The 20,665-nt window shown below is 36.4% G+C and overlaps 1 protein-coding gene and 1 pseudogene across 7 annotated transcripts in view; one reads left to right on the top strand and one right to left on the bottom strand.

Annotated features, from left to right (window-relative positions):
- Mkl2 (MKL1/myocardin like 2) overlaps positions 1-20,665 on the bottom strand; it is a 235,419-nt gene that overhangs the window by 104,327 nt on the left and 110,427 nt on the right. The window lies entirely within an intron of this gene.
- On the top strand, positions 11,758-12,470 carry LOC111813511 (annotated as a pseudogene).

Here is a 20,665-nt window from a genome sequence, read left to right on the forward strand (position 1 = left end):
TTCATTGCACTGTGGTCAGATAATGTGCATGGGATAATTTCTGTTTTCTTGCATATACTTAAGCATGACCTATGGACCAGTATGTGGTCTGTTTTAGAAAATGACCCATGTGCAGCTGAGAAAAATGTGTATTCAGCTGTGTTTGGGTGGAACACTCTGTATATGTCCACCAAGTCAAGACTGACAGATTTTTGTAACACTAAAAAAAGTGACCAAAAGCATACCAAAAGAATAATATTCCCAATATACAAGCAACTCTAAATACTGAAAAGTTGAGCTGCATGTGAGGATCGTTTTGTGAGTTTGAGGCCAGCCTGGGCTACATCATACCCAGGAGGGGAACATCGGGTTGAATGGGACCACCAATCCCAGTTTTTTGAGGAATCTCCACACTGATTTCCATAGTGGTTGTACCAGTCTACACTCCCACCAACAGTGGAGAAGGGTTCCTTTTTCTCTATAGCATCGCTAGCATTTGTTACTGATTGACTTTTTCGATGACAGCCATTCTCTCTGGGGTAAGATGGAATCTCAATTCCCAGCATTTTCTTTAGTGAAATTTTGTATTGCTTCTAATTTTTAAAAATTACTTTTTAGGGCCAGCGAAATAGCTCAGTGGATTCAACTGCCTGAAAGCAGGCGCAGGGGCCAGGGGTACAATCCCCAGGCCTGCTGGCCCACCTACCTCTAGGGCGCGCTGAGCTGGCAATTGAGACTGGGTGTGGTGGCACTCGCCCATAATGCCAGCACTTGGGAGGCTGTAAACAGGAGAATCACTACAAGTGCAATCTAGTAGTGAGACCCTGAACAGCCTGTAGACTCTGCCCTAAAATACTGGGAAAAAAAAAAATATTTTTTTATTCTCTTAAAAAAGTAAAAATTAAAAAAATCTGACAGAGAAATGAACAGATAATTTTCTCTTCCACACACAAAAAAATTGAAATGGCACTCAGACATTTGAAAGGTGTTCAGTGTTACTCATACAGAAATTCATTCAAAATTATACTAAAATTGTAAATGGTAAAAATGTTTTACAATACATTCTGTTGTTGAGGGTACAGAGAAAATATACATTTTCATACATTGCTGTAGGGAATTCAAAAAATAAATGCATAACAGCAATTACATATGCAAAGTAAATGAACTTATGTATATTTCAAATAACATGGATTAACAGAGCTCAGAAAACCATAGGAACTTTTGAATATGAGATTTTGGATATACACCTTTAGGTCAAAGTTTAAAAAAAAATGTAAATAAATACCCAATTCCAGTTAGCAAATATTTTAAAAACAGCTTTATTGTGATGATTTATAAACTGCAGTTCATTTGTTTAAAGTGTAGGTTTATTTTTGCAAAGGTATAAGCTAGTGAATGGAGTTACAAACAGGAAAACGTGGAAGACAGTATGAACCCTGGGAGGCTGGACTGAAACTGGAGGTCTCACAACATGCTCTCTCCACTCAACTGGGCACTGACCCAAAGACTTTCATAGTGGGCTATATTGCTAACCATTTTTTTTTTTTTTTAACATTTTGAGGTAGGGTTTTGCTAAGTCACTAAGTTGCCCAGGCTGGGCTTGAACTCTCAGTTTCTCACAGTGTTGGAATTATAGGCATATACTACCATATCCAGCTCTGAGTTTTAATAATCACAGTGACAAAACCAGAATATGCACACATGTATTTTCTATCCATTGAGACAGTCTCGAAGCAATGAATACACAGTAATAATGAATACATTTAGTTCTCAGATCATTTTTGTAAATTTTAGTTTATTAGTGCATCTGTATATGTTTACATTCTTTGTGGGAAGTTGGTAAGACACATAACAATCTTTCTTTTTGTTTGGGTTTTTTTTTTTTTTTCATCTCATTTTCCTTTCCTCCATCCCCTCTAGCACCATTCCCCTTTCAAAATACATGTTTGTAGTACACAAAGTTTACACTCCTTGTGTGAAGTTGGTACATGTTCATAATACATGCCAATTACTTTTTATTGTCCCTATCCCTTCCCTCGGCCAGCCCTCCCTCCACCTCTTGATCTCCTTTGCCTTTGAGAATAATCTATCTCCCCCTCACCTTTTTTGGCTTTTAGAGACAGGGTCTTGCTTGTTATGCATGCCTTGAGCTCACTTTGTAGCCCAGGCTGGTCTCAAACTTTCAACAATTCACCTGCCTCAGCCTCCTAAATGCTGGGATTACAGGCATGCACTACCATGCCCAGATCCTAATTCCCATTATCTTTTATTTTACTCTTTACTTGTACTTTGAATTTCTCATTTAAGAGAAACCATATGATATTTGAGCTTGTGTGTCGAATTTATTTCACTTAAAATTATAGTCTCAAGGTACCTCCAATTTCCTACAAATAATCAGACTTCTCCCCCCCAAAGAAATGACTGATTTCAGGATTGGAAAAGGAAGAGTACAATTTGAGCCCATGACATCTTGTGCCAATAAGCAAAAAGATCCTTTAAAAAAAAAAAAAAATAGAACTTGTTACAGGGACATAGAAGCAAGTTTGAAGAATTTGCCACTGGCCAACTCAAAGATAACTGGAACAACAAAAGAAATAATAGTAGCAAAGTCTGGTATGACTTTGGAGAAAAGAAAGCTCACAAGTAAGGTAGAATGTCATCTAACACATGCAAGGGATGACAAAATTAGAAAATCACCACTTAGTAATAATGATCACTGTTTTAGGTAAGACTCATCAGTGGTAACAGGGAGACTTACATAGGGTCAGAATATTTTTTCATAAGCTATTATAAAATCACCAATAGAAATACAGTAATTTCATAGTGGATAAACTTGGAAAATACTATCTTAACCAGGTGATCTAAGCTAATATCACCAGTCTGAGTCAAATGGTTATCATGTACCTCTTGATGGAAAGACACAGCACTGTGTGTTACCTACCAAAGAACACCATCAGATCTATTATCAAGAACCAGCAGGTAAGCCCAATCAAGTGCTGTCCCACTAAATAAATGGATTATGCTTTTCAAAAATGTCATAAAGGAGTCAGATGGACCTGAAAATACATTTAGTATGTGATCTTGTATGATTATTGTGATACTAGACAAACATATTTTTCTATGAAGGATATTATTGGGACAGCTGAGAAATGTGAATGATTTCTAAGATTAGTGTAGCAATGTCACTTTGTGACTTTAATAATTACTGCAGTTATTTAAAAGAATGTTATGGTTTGTGTATAGGTGTCCCCCCCCCAAAGCCTCATGCAGTCATGGGGTGGCCTCTGGAGTTTGTGATTGATTACTGTGGGTGTGGATGCTGCACCTGCCCTGGGGCAGGTAATTTGCATTACAATGTAAGGTGGGAAGAGAAGCCAGCTGCTTGAGCTGCTGCTACCCCTCCCTTGCACTCTTGCTCTTTGCTGCAGTCATGAAAAGTTGCTCTCTGTTTTCTGCTGCTCTGCCTTGGACCCAGCTGAGTATAGAATGAAACTTCCAGCAACTGTGAGCTAAATAAACTTTTCCTTTCTTTATTTTGAGTGTTGGGTATTTGTCCCAGCAACGAGAGAAGAGTAACTAAGACAAAGAATATCCCAATTTTTAGTAACTATACCCTGAAGTATATAGGACTAAAAAAGAATAACAGCTGAACATGCTTTCAAATGATTCAAGGAAAAAGCACCATGTATAGGTATAGAGTGAGCATGAGAAAGCAACTGCAATTAGATAATAATATCTAGGGAATCTAGATGAAAACTATATAGGAATTTTTTGTACTATTTTTGCAATCTGCCTATAAGTTTAGAGCCCAGGGATAGAATCAGTGATAGAGAGCTTGCCTACTATGGCAGGTATGCTAGTGTATGCCCATAGTCCCTGCTACTCAGAGGGCTAAGGCAAGAGGACTACTTGAGCTCAAGAGTTGAAGACTAGCCTAAGCTACAAGACCCCATCTTCAAAAATAAAATGTTATTTTAAAAGCTGCACATTTCAATGTATGTCCAATCATTTTAATGACAAAAAATTTTGAGTATACAAAAATACTGTGAAAAAATTTCAAACATTGCCATTAATATTAAATTATGGTTTCTAGAAAGGCAATGGAAGGGCAGGCCAAATAGCTCTGTGAATTAAAGCGCCTGCAAGCAGGAACAGAGTCTGGCCGTTCAATCCCGGGCCTGCGGTGCCAGCCCTGATGCCGGGGTGCACTGAGATGGCAATTGAGACTGGGCGTGGTGGTGTGCGCCTATAATCCCAGCTCTTGGGACGCTGTAAATAGGTGGATCACTAGGAGTCCGATCTAGTAGTGAGACCCTGAATAACCTGTAGACCCTTCCCTAAAAGTAAAAAAAAAAAAGCAATGGAAATGTTATTTTATTCTAAAGAAATATTGTGAAATACACATATACAAAATATCCCAACAGCAAAGCAAAAAACGTTCAGTGTAACAGTTAGAGGAGGAAAGGAAACCATAAAATGTATGCTCCATACAGTACCCATTTTGGTTTTTGAAAAAATCAATTACAAGACAAGGACAAAATACTCTGAAATGTTATACTATCTCTGAATAACAGAACTTAGAGCTTATTTAAATTTTTTGTCTTTTATTTTTCTGAATTTTGTAGTCTGTAACAAGCATGCATTATCCTTGATTTAAAAAGCCAGACTCTAATTGAAGACTTTTACTACAGAAATATCTATATTAAAATTTTTTGGTCAGGTACACAAACCACCTCTTCATGTAACTAACTGCCCACATGTAATTTATTTATAGAAATTCTAAGGTGCTATAAAATTTATACTCTAAAGTATAAGCAAATACATATTAGAATTAACATTTCAAAAGTGGTAATATACTAAGTACAAATTTTTTCTTTTCTTTAAGCAGGATCTCATTACGTAGCCCAGGTTGGCCTAGAACTCATGGTGATACTCCTGTCTCAGAACTCCAAAGTTCTAGGATTATAGGTGTGCCCACCATGCCCAGATAAAAATCTTAACATCCAGCAAAAAACCCAACCAACCAACCAACCAACCAACCAAAAACAAACAAACAAAACAAAAAACACCCATATTGGTGGGATGTAGAACCCATGGACATTGTATATTCTTAGCAAATGAAGTTTTTACTACTTCAAAGCATACATAACAGTATGGAACTTCATGAGCACTGTAATGCACAGAAATCATATAGCCTGAAGAGCTAGATAGATCCTATAGAACTTAAGGTCTTTAGGGGGTTTTGTAAGTCTGGTGGTAGTACTATAAGGTAGAAAGAGATTTCCTACTGTATATGTATGAGTTCAGTGACAATAATTTTCAGTCATCAATGATAAGACTGCTAAAACTGCACTTACCATATAGTAGGTCATAGGTAAGCATGTAAACAATTTAAAATAAAACAGTATACTATTTAGCAATAATATAGAAGCCTCCCTCCGTTTTAGGTAGTAATGAGCTTTAATCATAAGGCCTTCACTCTGACGTATACCTCTAGAGCTTTTCAAAATTTTTTGGCAGGATCTCACTAAGTCACAAAATTACCCTGGCTATAGACCAGAATTTGTGATCTTCCTGCCTCATCTTCCAAGTTGTGTGATTACAGGCATTAACCAACCAAATTCAACTGAGAACAAGTCCCTCCCCCCTGCACTACCCCTACCTTTTTTAAAAAAACCTAGTACTTGGAATTGAGTTTGGTATATCCCAAACTCTTTTATTTTTTATTTTGAGATAGGCTCCTGGTAAGTTACTAAGTTGCCCAAGCTGAGTACAATTTGACATCCTCCTAACCACACACTGTTCAATAATCATAGAGAAACCCTATTTTTAACTAACTCAACTATATCAAATTGCTAAAGTCTCTATAAAAAATGGGAATTTCATGTGATTGAAATTAAACCACATCTTTTGATGAACACACTCATATGCATTTCTATTAAGTATAAATTTAGTAGTAGCATTTTGGTACCCAGGGTACTTGTTTTAGTATATGTGCTGCCGAAGCGAGCACAAGGGTACTTATTTATGGTGGCAGGATATCAGAATAATTTGGAACCATGTATTCATAAGGCTGCCCTTTCCCCCATGCATATGAATTACTTTGTAATGAATAAGGTGATTTACTATTTTTGAACGTATATATTTAACACTTTTTAAAAATAGTTATACCACTATGTTTACATATTTACTAACTGCTCCATATCCTTGACACACTCAATTTCTTTGAGGGTATATTGCAGCATTTCATTAGGTTTTCAACTGCATGCTCTGATGACTAATGAATATACCTTATTCACCTATATCATTTTAGTATATGTGCTGCCGAAGCGAGCACTCACCTATATCATTTTGATAACTTCTTTTGTGAAATGTCTGCCAAAGTTCCTACCCATGAATGACACTGGCTTGTAGAGGAGTCTTTTATATATTCTGGAATAGTCTTTTGTTAAATACATGCATTGGATTTTTCTTTTCCTACTCTGTGGGTCACCCTTTTCTTCTCAATGTTCTGTAATGCACAAGAGTTGTTAAATACAATACAATTTAATTTTTTTTAATGAACTGTATCACTTATATCCTATGTAAAACATTTTTGTTCACTCCAAGGTCATGGAGCTATTTCTTCCAAAAAACTTTACTACTGCTTTACTTTTCACAGTTGATTTTTTTTTTCTGTGTATATAATATGAATTACAAATAAACTTCTTTTGGCTGGATATGTGAATAATCTAGAACCATTTATTCAAAAAGCTGCCCTTTCCCCCATGCATAAGAGTTACTTAGTAATGGATAAGGTGATTATTTACTATTTTTTTATCTCCCTATTCTGTTCCACTGGTCAGACTGTCTAAAGTTTATAGTGTTATAACAGATCTTCACATCTGAAAAATATAATTATCTCATTTTGTTTATCTTCCTCAAGACTATATGACTACCCTTGGCCTGAATTCACGACATTTTATATTTCCTAGCTTTACCTACTGAAAAGGGCTAGAAGCAGTAACAACAACTAATGATGAACAATGGCCATGACTCATCCACATGGCTGACACTGACATAGGATCTACAAACTGTGGTACAGGGTTTCAGGATAAATCGTGATGGGATTTGACTGACCTTGTCAGATACAAGTTACATTTCTTGTTATATAGGTCTTGCTTTATCTTGGTCTTAATCATCCAGCAGAAAAGTATAAAAACAAAGTATAAAAAGTAAAGCCATATTAACATGCCGAGCTATAAAAGGCTCAAGTCAACTACTTCTGACATTGCCAGTTCTATGGAAAACCCACTACTATTATGGACTACTGGACTATATTGGAGTATTTCGCTGAATTCATGCACCTACAATATTTAATTGACAATGGAATACCCTTCTCTGACAAAACTAAACAAAGAAAGGGGATACAAATGAAGGACCATTTTGTATCTGTATATTCAAAATAAGACAGATATACAGCTACTTTCCCTTAATTCAACGAATAGAAAGATTTGTTCTAATAGTGTTTGTGGACAGGATATCATGTCTGCATCTTGCACTATGAATAACCACTAAGAAGACAACAATATGCAATGTACTAATTATTGAAACAGTCCTACTAACCAGTTTTGAAACTGTCTCATTGCTATTTGTTTCTCAATAAAATTAATAATAAAAAAGCTAATGATGAATATGTCTAGTATTTAGGTTTCAGTTTTATTCTTTCCTGAAAGGAATTGGAGATTCCTAGAGAAAAGGCTAATTCTAAGATTGGGCCAATGTAATAAAAAGTGATCTTAAAATATCTCATGCCAAAAGTGAAAAAGTGTAAGTCAAAAAGAGTGCTTGAAAGGGGTCTTTGCTCAAATATGGGACAATCTCTACATCAAAAATTTTAAGGATGGATACTTTTTTAAAAAAAGATAAAGAATCTATGAGCCCACAGTGATGCCTCCCTTAAGGAGGCTGCTCTTTTCACAAGAATGCCAGTCAATAAGGAATGTCAGGATTAGAAAATCATCATTTTGTAAGTAACTATAATAATTAATCTAGGCATGAACTGTCACTTAAACTATGGATGAAAGGTGACTGGGAAACAGAACAGTCATAGCTTTATGCTACTATTCTGCATATTACTAATTACAACAAGAAGGCATAAATTTTCATATGAAAAACAAGGGAGGGGCCCAGCAGATTAAAGTGCCTGCAGATTCGATCTGGGCAAGTCTGCAGTGCAGGCCCCAACTCTGGGGGCTCGCTGAGAGGGCAATTGAGACTGGGCATGGTGGAATGCGCCTATAATCCCAGGTCTTGGGAAGCTGTAAACATGTAGATCCCTACGAGTCTGATCTAGTAGCCAGACCCTGAACACTCTGTAGACCCTTACCCCAACACACACACACACACACACACACACACACACACACACACAAAGAAAGAAAGAAAAACAAGGGAGGAAGGATGCCTGGCAGAATCAAATAATCAAATTTATAGTCACAAACATGTCAAACTGTTGTGTACCTCCTGATATAATTCATTGCAGACATATCACCTATGTAGTATTCTCACCCAAAATGTTTAACCTGAGCTGATCATAATGGCCCCATTAAACAAATCCAAATTGGGGTCATTCTGTAAAATTACTGGCTTAGATACTTTAAAAATACCAAACTGTAAATACTCACAAGCTGGGAGAACTGTACTATACTAGAGGACTAACAGTACCTTGTCATTACTAAAAGAAAATAATGGCTAAATGCACTGAGTAATGCTTGATTAGATCTTGAATTAAAAAAGAATTTGTTTCTCAATAAAATAAAATATAATATATAAAAAAAGAGAAAAAGTGACATTACTTGTTTGTTCTGGTCTTTTTGCAACAGGGTCTCATTATGCCAATCAGACTGGCCTTGAACTCACTTTGTAGCCCAAGCTGGCCCCAAACTCACATCGCTTCTGCTGCCTCAGCCTCCTAAGGGCTGGCATTACAGGCATGCACAACCATGCCAGGCCAAAAGGCATTACTTGGGGAAAGTGAGGAAATACAACATGGATATTGGGTATAGGTTACATACTACTATACCAATGTTAATTTTTTTGAGGGCAGTAACTATATTGTAGTATGCTGGAGAATGTACTTATTCTTAGAAAACGTATTTGAGTGTAACTATATTTTATTTTTACAGTATTTGGGCTCGAACAAAAGCCATTTCCACTAAATTATATTTCTAGTCCCTTTAAAAGAATTATTTTTAATTTTGAGACAATGCCTCAGTTACAAAACTGCCCTGGCTTGTTTCAAATTCTTCCTACTTCACCCTCCCAGAATGCTGTAATTATAGGCATGAACTACTACTATGCCAGGTTTTGTAAGTAGTTCTTAAAGTTAATAAACTGCTCTTACTCCAGGAGTTAAAAACATGTGAAAAGTCTGTTGCCCTGCCATAGTAAATCAGAAGAAAAAAATGGTCATTTCTATTTTACCATACAAAAGATACATTTGAATTTAGAGAACTAGTAAAAGTAGATTCTTAAATCTTTAAATATCAAATACTTCATTTTATGAAATAAATGTCAAAAGAGGTTATCTATTTTAGACTCTCCATTTTCCTGGAAAATATATTTGCTTAAAGTATTAAAAAATGATTATTTGGATATATACTGAAGAATGATAAAAATCATTCATTAAGCTGAGTGCCTTCAAAAGTATTTGGCTAGAATGAATATATGCATAAAACTACAACTTGGTGTTCTAAACTACTATGGTACTAAAAATAAAAAAAGAATCAGAATGATAAACATTTATATTTAGTCAACTGCACTGCAGAGTAATAAAAATAAAAACCTAAATGTAAAAAAAAAATTTTTCTTAGCATCATTTTCTGGGAAGAATGCAGAATACAACATGAGAAAAGAATACTGAAAGTAGCAATAATTTTTTCATAATGTATGCACACATGAACTTTATACAGCACTGATTATGTATGTTGGTTAAACCAAAAGAGAAGGCAATCCTAACAGGATTGATGAGGCAAATGGCTGACTCTTAGATTGTTTTACGTTTAGGAGGCTTTTACAGTAGAATAATTCTATACAAGTTAAATCTTGCAGAGAAGTATGATTATTTTATACCTTCTGTAATTATTTTCTTTATGTAAGAGATAAAACCAATAATCTATCTCAAAAGTAACTTTATTCTAAATCAATCTTTCTTATTGTAATTGAACTTTTTTTTAACTTTTAGAGGTAGCTTGAGATATAATCATATCCTTACAATTTTATTCCTTATTAGCTAATTTCCCTGTCTGTGGAGGACCAATGGAGCAGCTCTCCTTGAAAGAAGAGTGACTGTCTCCATTTTGACTGAGCCTGACCCTATTTCCTCATATTGTTATGTACAGAGCTGGCTAGGACTTCTGTTTATCCTTCCAATTGGCCTTAATCAATGTATATTGGTCTAGCAAAGGTGCTGGTGATAGTCTTTGAAGGTGGCATGCATATTTCCCTGGTAACCTATACCTGCTGCTCTGTAATGTGGGCCAGGTTGAGACAGGATAAAGATCAATGCTCTGCACCACCAGCTGGGATTGAGCCTCAAGACAGAGGCTATGACTTTCTTGGGCTTGAAAGACTACATCAAAGCTGAAGCACCAGATCCTCCAAAACATTAGATACTACCTCAATAGCATAAAGCAGATTACTTTCTCTGCATATTCTCTCTGCATATGACAGAGGTAAATGCAGGCCACCCACCTAGCTCAGCTCACAGTAGTCACCTACTTCCCACAATTCTCAATCATTCCTCCTCAAGCCACTCCTCCTCCACTGAATAAAACCAGGTGTGGCCCTGCGTCAGCCTCTTGGTTCCAGAAAGCCATCTTCATGGCTGGACCTAGGGCCCCTTGGCTCCGCAATAATTATAAATATGTTTTAGTGCCTTTACTTTCGCCGTGGGTTGCACTGGGAGTGGTAGATTGGAATTAACTTGATGGGATTCCAGTAACGCAATTTTGGGATTATAAGTATTGGCTTCTTGGACCAAGACGAGGACCTGGAAGTGACTCCTACACCTGTCCCTCAGTTTATAGGTCTTACAAAATGGAAACAATTAAAACTTCTTGAGTAAAATGGCTTTGCTTAGTTGCAGGAAAAAAAACCAAAAACCTCTCCTCACTGGCAGACTGGTGCTTTGACTTGGCTATTTACCATGAGTTCTTGGCATGCCACGTTGTAGGGAGGAAAAATGTGGTAATATGCAAAAACACATGGGAATATCTATAAAGTCTTGATTGTATTTGTAGGTGATCTAAAAAGATACGTGTTGGGCTGGTGAGATGGCTCAGTGGTCTAAAGCACCTACTTAGAACAAGCTAAGCTAAGGCATCAGGGACCGCGGTTCAATCCCCCAGCACCACATGCCAGACAGCCCCGCCCCCTGGTGGGCTGAGCTGGCCACACACACAAAATGAATGAATGAATAAATAAATAAATAATTCGAAAAAAAAATAAAAAAAATAAAAAGATACGTGTTGACTGGTTATATTATCAAAGGGAATAAGGAAAACAATTGCTTTTTGTGTGAAAACAAAGGGTAACAAAGAAGATCAAAGTATATTAGTTATTAATATGATTATAATTCTTAAAACAGCAAAAGTGGGAGAATAGTACCTTAAAAAAGTATATAGACTGCAAACACAACTTTAGAAAAGATTCTATATTATCACATTTAAACCATTTACCTCATTAATTCAAATAGCTGTTTTCAAATATGTGGCTCAAGAAATTAGAATTACTAAAATGGCGGACCAAAAGGCGGGAGAGGATAAGCCTGAGAAGTCAAAGTGAGCTGGAGCTGCTGGAGGACCTGAAGAAGAAGCAGAAAAACCCATGAGAACTAAGACTGTTTCTTCCAGTAATGGAGGGGAAAGTTCCAGTAGCAGTGCTGAGAAGAGATCAGCTGAAGAAGAAGCTGCAGACCTCTCAACAAAGCCTACAAAGATCTCCAAGTTTGCTGGGGAGATGGCTCAGTGGAATATGTGCTTCCCTGTCAAGTGCAAGGGTTTGAGTTCAATTCCTGGTTCCGCAAAAAAAAAAAAAAAGATCTCTAAGTTTGGATTTGCCATAGGTAGTCAGACAACAAAGAAAGCATCAGCTATATCCATCAAACTTGGATCAAGTAAGCCTAAAGAAACTGTTGCAACTTTTGCTCCCAAAATCCTTTCAGTAGCAGCAGCTTTTAATGAAGATGAAGACAGTGAACCAGAGGAAATGCCTCCAGAAGCACAGATGAGGATGAAGAATATTGGAAGGGATACACCAACATCAGCTGGACCAAACTCTTTCAATAAAAGAAAGCATGAGTTTTCTGATAACCAGAAGCTATGGGAACGAAATATAAAATCTCATCTTGGAAATGTCCATGACCAAGACAATTAAATGATATGTTTTGAATTAGGGTGTGGGGTGGGTGTAAAGTTAAAAGGAACAGTTTCCTTTTTTAAAGAATGGTATAAGACGATCCGTGGAGCCGCTTTTGCTTTTGCTTTTTCATTTTTCTTTTTAAGATTGAGTGGTACACTAATAAGTGAGAGTTTGAAATTACAGGTAATTTATGCTTTACATAAAGATTTCAAGACATTTGCTAATTTCGTAGTTTTCATGTGATTAGTTTCCAAAGGTTACAGATAATAAAAAAAAAGCAGAAATGGAACTTTTTTTAACAATTGCGTATTTTTTTAGACACAACTATTAACACAGTAAGAGGAGGCAAAAAGTTACTGTTTATGTAAAACTACAAGCAGTTACTTCTAAATTAACTCCCTCACTCCCGAAACTGGCTCCCACGAACAGCCTTAGAGAAAAGGGGAGTGTCATATCAGAGAGAAAGCGTTGCTTGGCTACAGACTGGAAGTAAACCTAGATGAAATTAAACAACATTTTTTTCCCTCTGGGACTTGTTTTGTTTCAAATGGCCATATATTAGGTACTGCATTGCTATCAGTGGACACAGATGCTTAGCTCTTCTACAGAAAGTAGTTTTTTTAAATTTTTATGCGAAGTATCGAGTATTTGAAATAGCCCATTTCACCTTAATAATCTTGTCTACCTTCATCAGTCTTCAAAGAACAGCCATTTGCTACTAAAGTAAATCAGTATTTTGAATGTGCTTCTCTTGGTTTTTGTTTATTAGCTAGTTCCTGTAAGCATTTCCACCAGGACTTGAGGCAAATCATAAGGAAGCTGTTTCTTTTAAAATACAGACCACCACCAAAAATTCAAATGTACATACTGCTTAAGTATTTGGCTAGTTTTTATTTTTTAAAAGGTATAAACACACACAAAAAAAAATTTAACATTGTACGAAGATAAAAAAAAGATGCATTTTCTGTAACTTTGTCTATGCTTTTATGTTACTAAGTTGTTAAATCTAATTTGAATTGAATTCATTACAGAATTTATTAGAATAGTTAATGTGGTTTAAGTGTACACATATTGACCAGTGAAGCATATCGTAGGTACTGAAAATGAAAGAAAATGCATCTTCAAACATTTTATCGAATTGTTCATCATATATACTCTTAAATCTGTGTATTGTAAGCTGTTTGTTTTGTATTTTTGTATTGTATATGGACTTTCTAATGTGACAGTTAAACACATCTTTAAAAGCCTAGTCACAGGCAAAAGAAAAATAATACAATTATTTCCTTCAGAACTCTTACAATGTTAAATTTGGAGGCAGCTTCAGACTATTTTATTGGTGGTAGTTACATCTTTTTTAATAGGTAGTAACTCCAGAGAAGAAACCTATGCATATGCCTGATAAATTGTTCTTAGATTAAGCCCCAAGTAAATCAGTGGAAATGTATGTAGAACTACTAGTTCTTACATGATTTAATTATATCCAGATACATGAATTTAACTTCAACTTACTTTTATGTAGGCAAACTTAACTCATTTTTGCCCATTTCACTGTTTGCTAACATAACATCCCTCTCCTACATACTCTTTTCTTGACCCAAATGTAATACTAATATAAGGTCAAGATGAGAGAGAAATGACTGAGATGAATGTCTTTACTAAAATAACCAATAAATCTTGTCAAACTAAAAAAAAAAAAAAAGAAAAGAAAAAGAAATTAAAATTACTTATATAAAACACCTTTGAAAATCAATCAGTTGTGACATGGTCTATAGTACAAAGTATGAATATATATTGATTCTACATTTTAAAAACATAATCTTCACACTTCTCATTTTTCAGGGGTGTCTTCTTCATATGCCTTCCTTTATGCTATCAGCAGGCTGCCCGAACCAAATGAATGAGAGCCAGGTCCAACAGTTCCTTGATGATGCTACCTATCTACTATATGTTGACTCTTCTCCATCTCTGGAGCTGGTTTTGCCCCAGACACTTCATTTATCAAATCCCCTACCAGACACAGATCTGCTCTTTGTCTCCAGACTTCCACTGCAGGTTTTCACAGGTCAGACCAGAACATGGCAACGCATAGGCAAGTGAGATTTGGGCTCATGAAATGAGGTGGTAACTTAAATCTCCAGGCCAAGGGTATAGCAAGAATGTTGACTTTGGGAGTCCAAATTATACAGTCTAGTCAAACTGTGTTTCTATGATTATTATGCTGATACAGGGTTTGAATAGTGTGACCAGATAATATCTATGATATCCTATTTTATTTCTACCCTCTCATTCAAAACTATATGAACATAAATTTTTAAGTATGTACCTCAATTAGGAATGAAAAGTTGAAGGGGCTGGTGAGATGGCCCAGTGGTCTAAAACACCTATTTAGAATAAGCTTAGCAAAGCACAGGGACCGCGGTTCAACCTCCCAGCACCACATGCCAGCCAGCCCCGCCCCCTGGTGGGCAGAGCTGGCCACACACACACACACACACACACACACAAATAAATAAATAAAAATTTAAAAAAAAATTCTTTAAGAATGAAATGTCAGGGATTGGCAGGATAGCTCAGTTGTCTAAAGCACCTGATGGCGCAAATTCAGTCTGGCGCAAGGGACTGTGGTTCGATTCCCCAGCATCACATGCCACGCCAGACCCACCCTTAAAACAGGTATAGCCAGCCAAAAAAAAAAAAACAAAAACAAAAACAAAAACAAAAAAACAGAATCCTTCTGGAGTTATCTGTACAAGGTGCTGGAAAGATCAAAAAATCTATGAATTTTCAAGATTTGAATTGTTGCTGTTTACTCAGCTCCCTTAGCATAATATAGTCATGAGCTATCACATTAGTCTGACATTCCCCATTATATAACATTTTACAAAGGACTTTTCCTTCATTACTATAAAATCGTAATATGTACATCATGAAAAACATACACTATTTAAAAAAAAGGAAGATGGAGTGATGTGTATGTATTTAAACTGCTAAAAATAATTTCATGTATTCCATTCCAAGACTTCTATATATATGCTTTTTCTTGGAGGGAGTGCGTTGATAAGAGTATATGTGATGAACCACACAGGGCATCTTCACTGAGTTATATCTCAAGCCTGTTTTTATTTTTTATTTTGAGATAGGGTCTCAACATGTGGCTAAACTGCCCAGATTGGACTTGAATTTATGATCATCTTTTGCCTGAATTTCCCTGAGTGCTGTGATTACATGGCTGATTTCTTATTTTTACACTAATATAATCTAGATCTTCTTTACAAGGAAATTTCCATTTAATATCATGTGGTAAGAAAAATACAGTCCTCAGTTATCTCTCTTAATAGTTAAATCTTTTGCCGAGTTGATTCAAACACTGTGGCAAAGAGAATTTTTTTAAAAAAATTCACTATTTCAGGAAAAAATAATAAGTTCTTTATTACTGAAGAATGGATTCTACCAAACCTTTCTCAGTGCTCGAAAGAAAAAAAAAAAAAGATGCCCTCTTGAACCAATTGAATAATTATGGTATGGCATGGCTCTAATTCATCAGAGGCTCTAGCAGGGTGTCTTTTTGACTACTTTGTTGATCATTTTGTATCAATTACAAAACTAGAGGACTACTTGCCTTGTCCTTTAACCAACAATTTGGCTTCATATATTTACCAATTAAAAACACAGAACCTGTGCCATGGTTATGTGGGTAGATTCAAAATGAAATGGCATTGCTATTACAGTCTTGCCAGAAAGCAATGTACCAAGAGAAGAAGCAAGTTACAGTGGAAAGGTCGTAAGCATCTCAGCTGCACGACCTGTTTTTTGGTCACGGTAGAATAAGAAGCACGGGAATTCCTGCTGTAAGAAAACAGCAACACTAGATAAATTACAAGAAATAATTGTTTTTACACATTGGAAATATGTAATATAGGGCTACTACCCCTAAAAGACAGGAAACAATGAGATGAACCCCGTAACTACCATGGTTTCTGCCTAGAGGCAACTTTCCGACCTAGATAGCAGGAAAAAAATCAAATAAAGCCAATAGGTAGGCTTGGTGAATTGAGGAGACCAAGGTGATCACTCAGGCAGGGTAAGGTAAGTAGAAGCAGCAGGACAGATTTCTGAAAATGAAGGCTACATTAATTTAAAAAACAGTTCTAGAAATCTGCCTGAAAGTGACCTCGAGTCTTTTCCAGGTACTAGGCTATATGTAGAGAGTAATATCTCACAAAAGTAGGCAAGAAATGGTCAGGAACAGTAAGCTAAATTATTCCCAGAGTGTATCAAGGTTGAGGAAATGCCTGTACTCCAAATAGCCCTAGGGACTCTGTTTAATTAAAAATAATAGAGCATGATTTAAAAAAAAAATAGCCTTAGGTAAAAGTCCTTCCTTGGGGCATTTGACAGGATATTCAGCAAGATTTCAAATGGGGTCAGCCCTCACTGGCACCAACTCAAGTATAAATGCTACCCTATAATATGTCTTTTCCACCAAAATTTAAGAAAGGCCTTGAGGGTGATCCAAAAGTAACCTACCTGTTTACTAAGCCAAAGCTCAACAATCTTTAAAAGAAGACAATCAAAACAAAATCCAGACACTCAGTAATGTACATTCATGCTATAGCTAATAAAACTCATTCAAAACATTATATTCCTAAAACAAAAACAGATAACAAATTTTAAGAAAATTTTAGTTGTGTAGGACTCTATTAGAACTGTGTTGATTCATCTAAAAGATAAACTCATTGAAAAGAAACATGCGTGCAAGGAAACCATCTATACCAAATCTCAAAAAAACCAAAAAACAAACAAAAAAACCCAGCTCTGACCTTTTCAGTGTAGAATACTGTTTCCCTTTGGAATTTCATATATGCTACTTAGGCTTCCAACAGGATGACCATATGGCTGTTGGCAGTTAAGGCCAACTGTAAACCAAATAAATCCTAATTACCCATTTCCTTAAGTTGTCCAGGCTCCAACTCTCAGGGGGTCTTTTCTTTTCATTTATTTTTAGTGCTATATATTTCTTTAGAGAAACATAATAATCCACAAAATGTTTTTAAGGAGATCAGATGAACTGAAAAACAATTTATAGATGTACCCCATCTAGTGACTCAAAGCATCATCTAAACAACTGCCATCACCTCAAGATCTTTTAGAAAGATATTCTAAATCAATGGAATGGCTTCTGCTCTTACACACGCCAATGGACACTATGAAACAAGCAATCCCATAAATATATATACCATACTAGTTTTGAAAGATGATTTTTGAATTTTTCATTAAAGAATTTACTTAATAATGAAAAAAATTAATGTAGAGATGTGATTATGACATACATATCTTGGAATAAAAATGCAAAAACAATTAGAACAATTGAGAACACAAAGTCTTTTTTTTTTTTTTTCCAGAGGTTATGAGCAGAATATTGGGGGAAAGAAAGCTCCTGTCAGAGAGGGACAGGAGGGGGGCCCGAGAGGGTGATCTCCCACAAAATCTTTTTAAACATTATACATGTTTTATTACTTCAAAATACTAAAAGTCTTCTATATACTACTCTTACCATATATATCAAATGTTTTAAAAGTCTCAGCAACTATATCTACTAGCTTAATCTCTTCAGAACAAGGACATAAGGAGAAAAACCTATAAATCAGCCCCTGATAACAGAGGGTCTGTTTAGGAGTTTACCAAATGGAATGACCCTGTTGGAATTCCTTCAAGAAGCCTGTGAAAATGTCAGAATAGAGTCTGTTTTGGAGGTCAGAGTCCCTAGAGAGCTCTGAGTTTGGGCCTGTTTGTCTTTTCACATGCTTTACTATTTGAAAATCTTTCCTTGTAGACACTGACTGATGCCCAGGGAATGCTAGAATTGTGGGAACTGGCAGTACCCACGAGGGACAAACTTCATGGGAAACCCATGCCTACTACATTGCCTTCTTGAAGCACATCAGATAAACTGCTCTTCAAATGTTATGAAGGTACACAGCAAAACATTCTGACATCATTAGAAATACTTGTGGAGAATGGAGCAAAATCTACTGACTTATTGAAAGAAGTATTAAATTGTAAAACCTCATGGGCAAGGCCTAAAGAACTATATGCATGTGGTATGAACTGAAACACTACATTTTCAAAATGTAATACTAAAAACAAATAATTCAAATACTAACTACATGCCCACATTATTCTAAACACTTGGCTGAGATTAAATTATCTGTCATAACAATCTTAGGAAGCAGGTACTAATATGATCCTCAATTTGCAGGTGAGGAAAATGAGGCAAAGAGAAGATGCATATTGGTATAGGCAGTATAACACATACTAAATTGTAACCATAACCTAAATTCTGGGTGACTTCACGCTTGGTACCTTTTAACCACTGTGTATTCCACCTTAAGGGTATCTGTATGGCAAACATGCAACTCTAAGAAACTCTAACATATGCTGAGTTCTTAAGAGGTGCCAGGTATGTGCTAGCCTTCCTGTCTTATTTCATTTAATTTTCCTATTGGCCTATAAAGTACATCAAACGTTATTTCTACTCGTAAGTGAGACAGATATTAAGTGGCCTGATGCTGTACATCTCCACAATAAAGCAGGCACTACTGACATCTGAATTCACAGCTGTCCTTCTTTAAAGCTAGGTTTTCCTATTAGTCATCTGTAAGAATCACCTTTAAATATTCTGTACATCGTTGGGGTCTACACCCATACCACCCTGGGCATGATCGATCTTGTCTGTAAATAGTTGGAGAATTCATTTTATTTATTTTTTTGTGGTACTGGGGATTGAACTCAGAACCTTTCACTTGCCAGGCAAGTGCTTATTCTACTAAGCTATCTCCCCAGCCCTAAGAATTCATTTTAAAAAAGAGCTGTTCAGAAAGAGACTAAAAAATGATAGAGTGCTGTTAGCTACTCAGCTTCTTCAGAGAAAGTGCCACGGTCAAAATGATAGTCCAGAGAGAAATTAAAGGCCTTCTAAGCCACATGAGATCCACAGGGGAATTGACAGGGGAGAAGGATATAGGATTCATTACTATAGGAGAAACAGCCAACTGCTGCAGACCAGAGACCTTGTGGTGTGGCTGAACAGCTGTGCAGCTGATTTGAAGGGCAGGGAATCAGCAAAAGCAACTTTGTTCCACATTGGGAGACTGAGACTTAATCTGGATGGGGAGTCTTGTGCAGTCAGAGACAGCAGCGAGAACTTGAGACACTTTCCCAAACAGTCCACCCCAAAGTCACTAGCTGGTGAGTGAACCAGAGTGGTAACCCTCTCCCCCCAGGCACATGGAGTAACAGCTGGAAAGCAGAAGCAGTATTTTATCTCAAAGTACTCCAGGTCTCTCTCAACTTTCAGCAGAACAGCAACCAGGTTCACTTCAGTATCAATATCTGGGAGCAGAATGAAGTAGGGCTGTCTAGTCATAGTAGACAACTGGCAGATGAACAATGGGGTAATTCAGCTGGGAAGTAGGAGCTGAAACCTAGACTCCAATCCAGCAAGAATAGGTTTTGACTTTTAGTTTTTGATTTGTTTTCTCTGTCCTGCCTCTCTCTTTTCTCACCTGTCTTTCAGAATTCTCTGATTTACAGGTGAATGAACACTGTCTCTAGTCTTTCTGCTTTGCCTTGAAATTCTTTTGCTTTCTCCTTTATTCTTTTTCTCCTGTCCTCTCTTCCAGCTCTGCAAAGTTTGGATGATTATCCTTAGTCCTTCACCTTTGCTTCTATTATATTTCTCTTAAGGTATTGCTGTTTTGTCCCCTATCCTTCCTAAATTCCCCTTTCCCCAGAGGAAACCCACTGCACATAAATTCTTGGTCTATGTTGGAGGTTGTTATATAACTATATAGAACTTTTTCCTGTGGTTAGAGATACCAAATTAGCAGTTACTGAAGAATGTCAGTTTCTAGGCTGTGCTTGATGATATTTTTATTGCTAATTGTACTACTTTAGCCAAGATGACATACTTACTGTAATCAGTTGTCCACCCTTGTATGATAACATTGTGATAATCTGGGGTCAAAAATCAGCCCAATAGCCCACTATCAAAGGACTGGATGCTGAGCCAAGGATAGAGCAACACATCATCCTTAATAAAGTGGAAAGATAGGCTCTTGGGATACATACAAAGGTCAACAGTCAGCTATAACAAGAAGACAGCTAGAAGGAATAGACATTTCATACAGAAGCTTTGATATCAGGGATAAAAAGACACCCAATATAAGAAAAACTGTAAGCAGCAAGGAAATTAAAATTAAAAAAAAAAAAAAAAAAAAAAAAA

Source organism: Octodon degus, unplaced genomic scaffold, assembly GCF_000260255.1.
Source record: "Octodon degus isolate 3935 unplaced genomic scaffold, OctDeg1.0 scaffold00195, whole genome shotgun sequence".
NCBI classification, from domain to species: Eukaryota; Metazoa; Chordata; class Mammalia; order Rodentia; family Octodontidae; genus Octodon; species Octodon degus.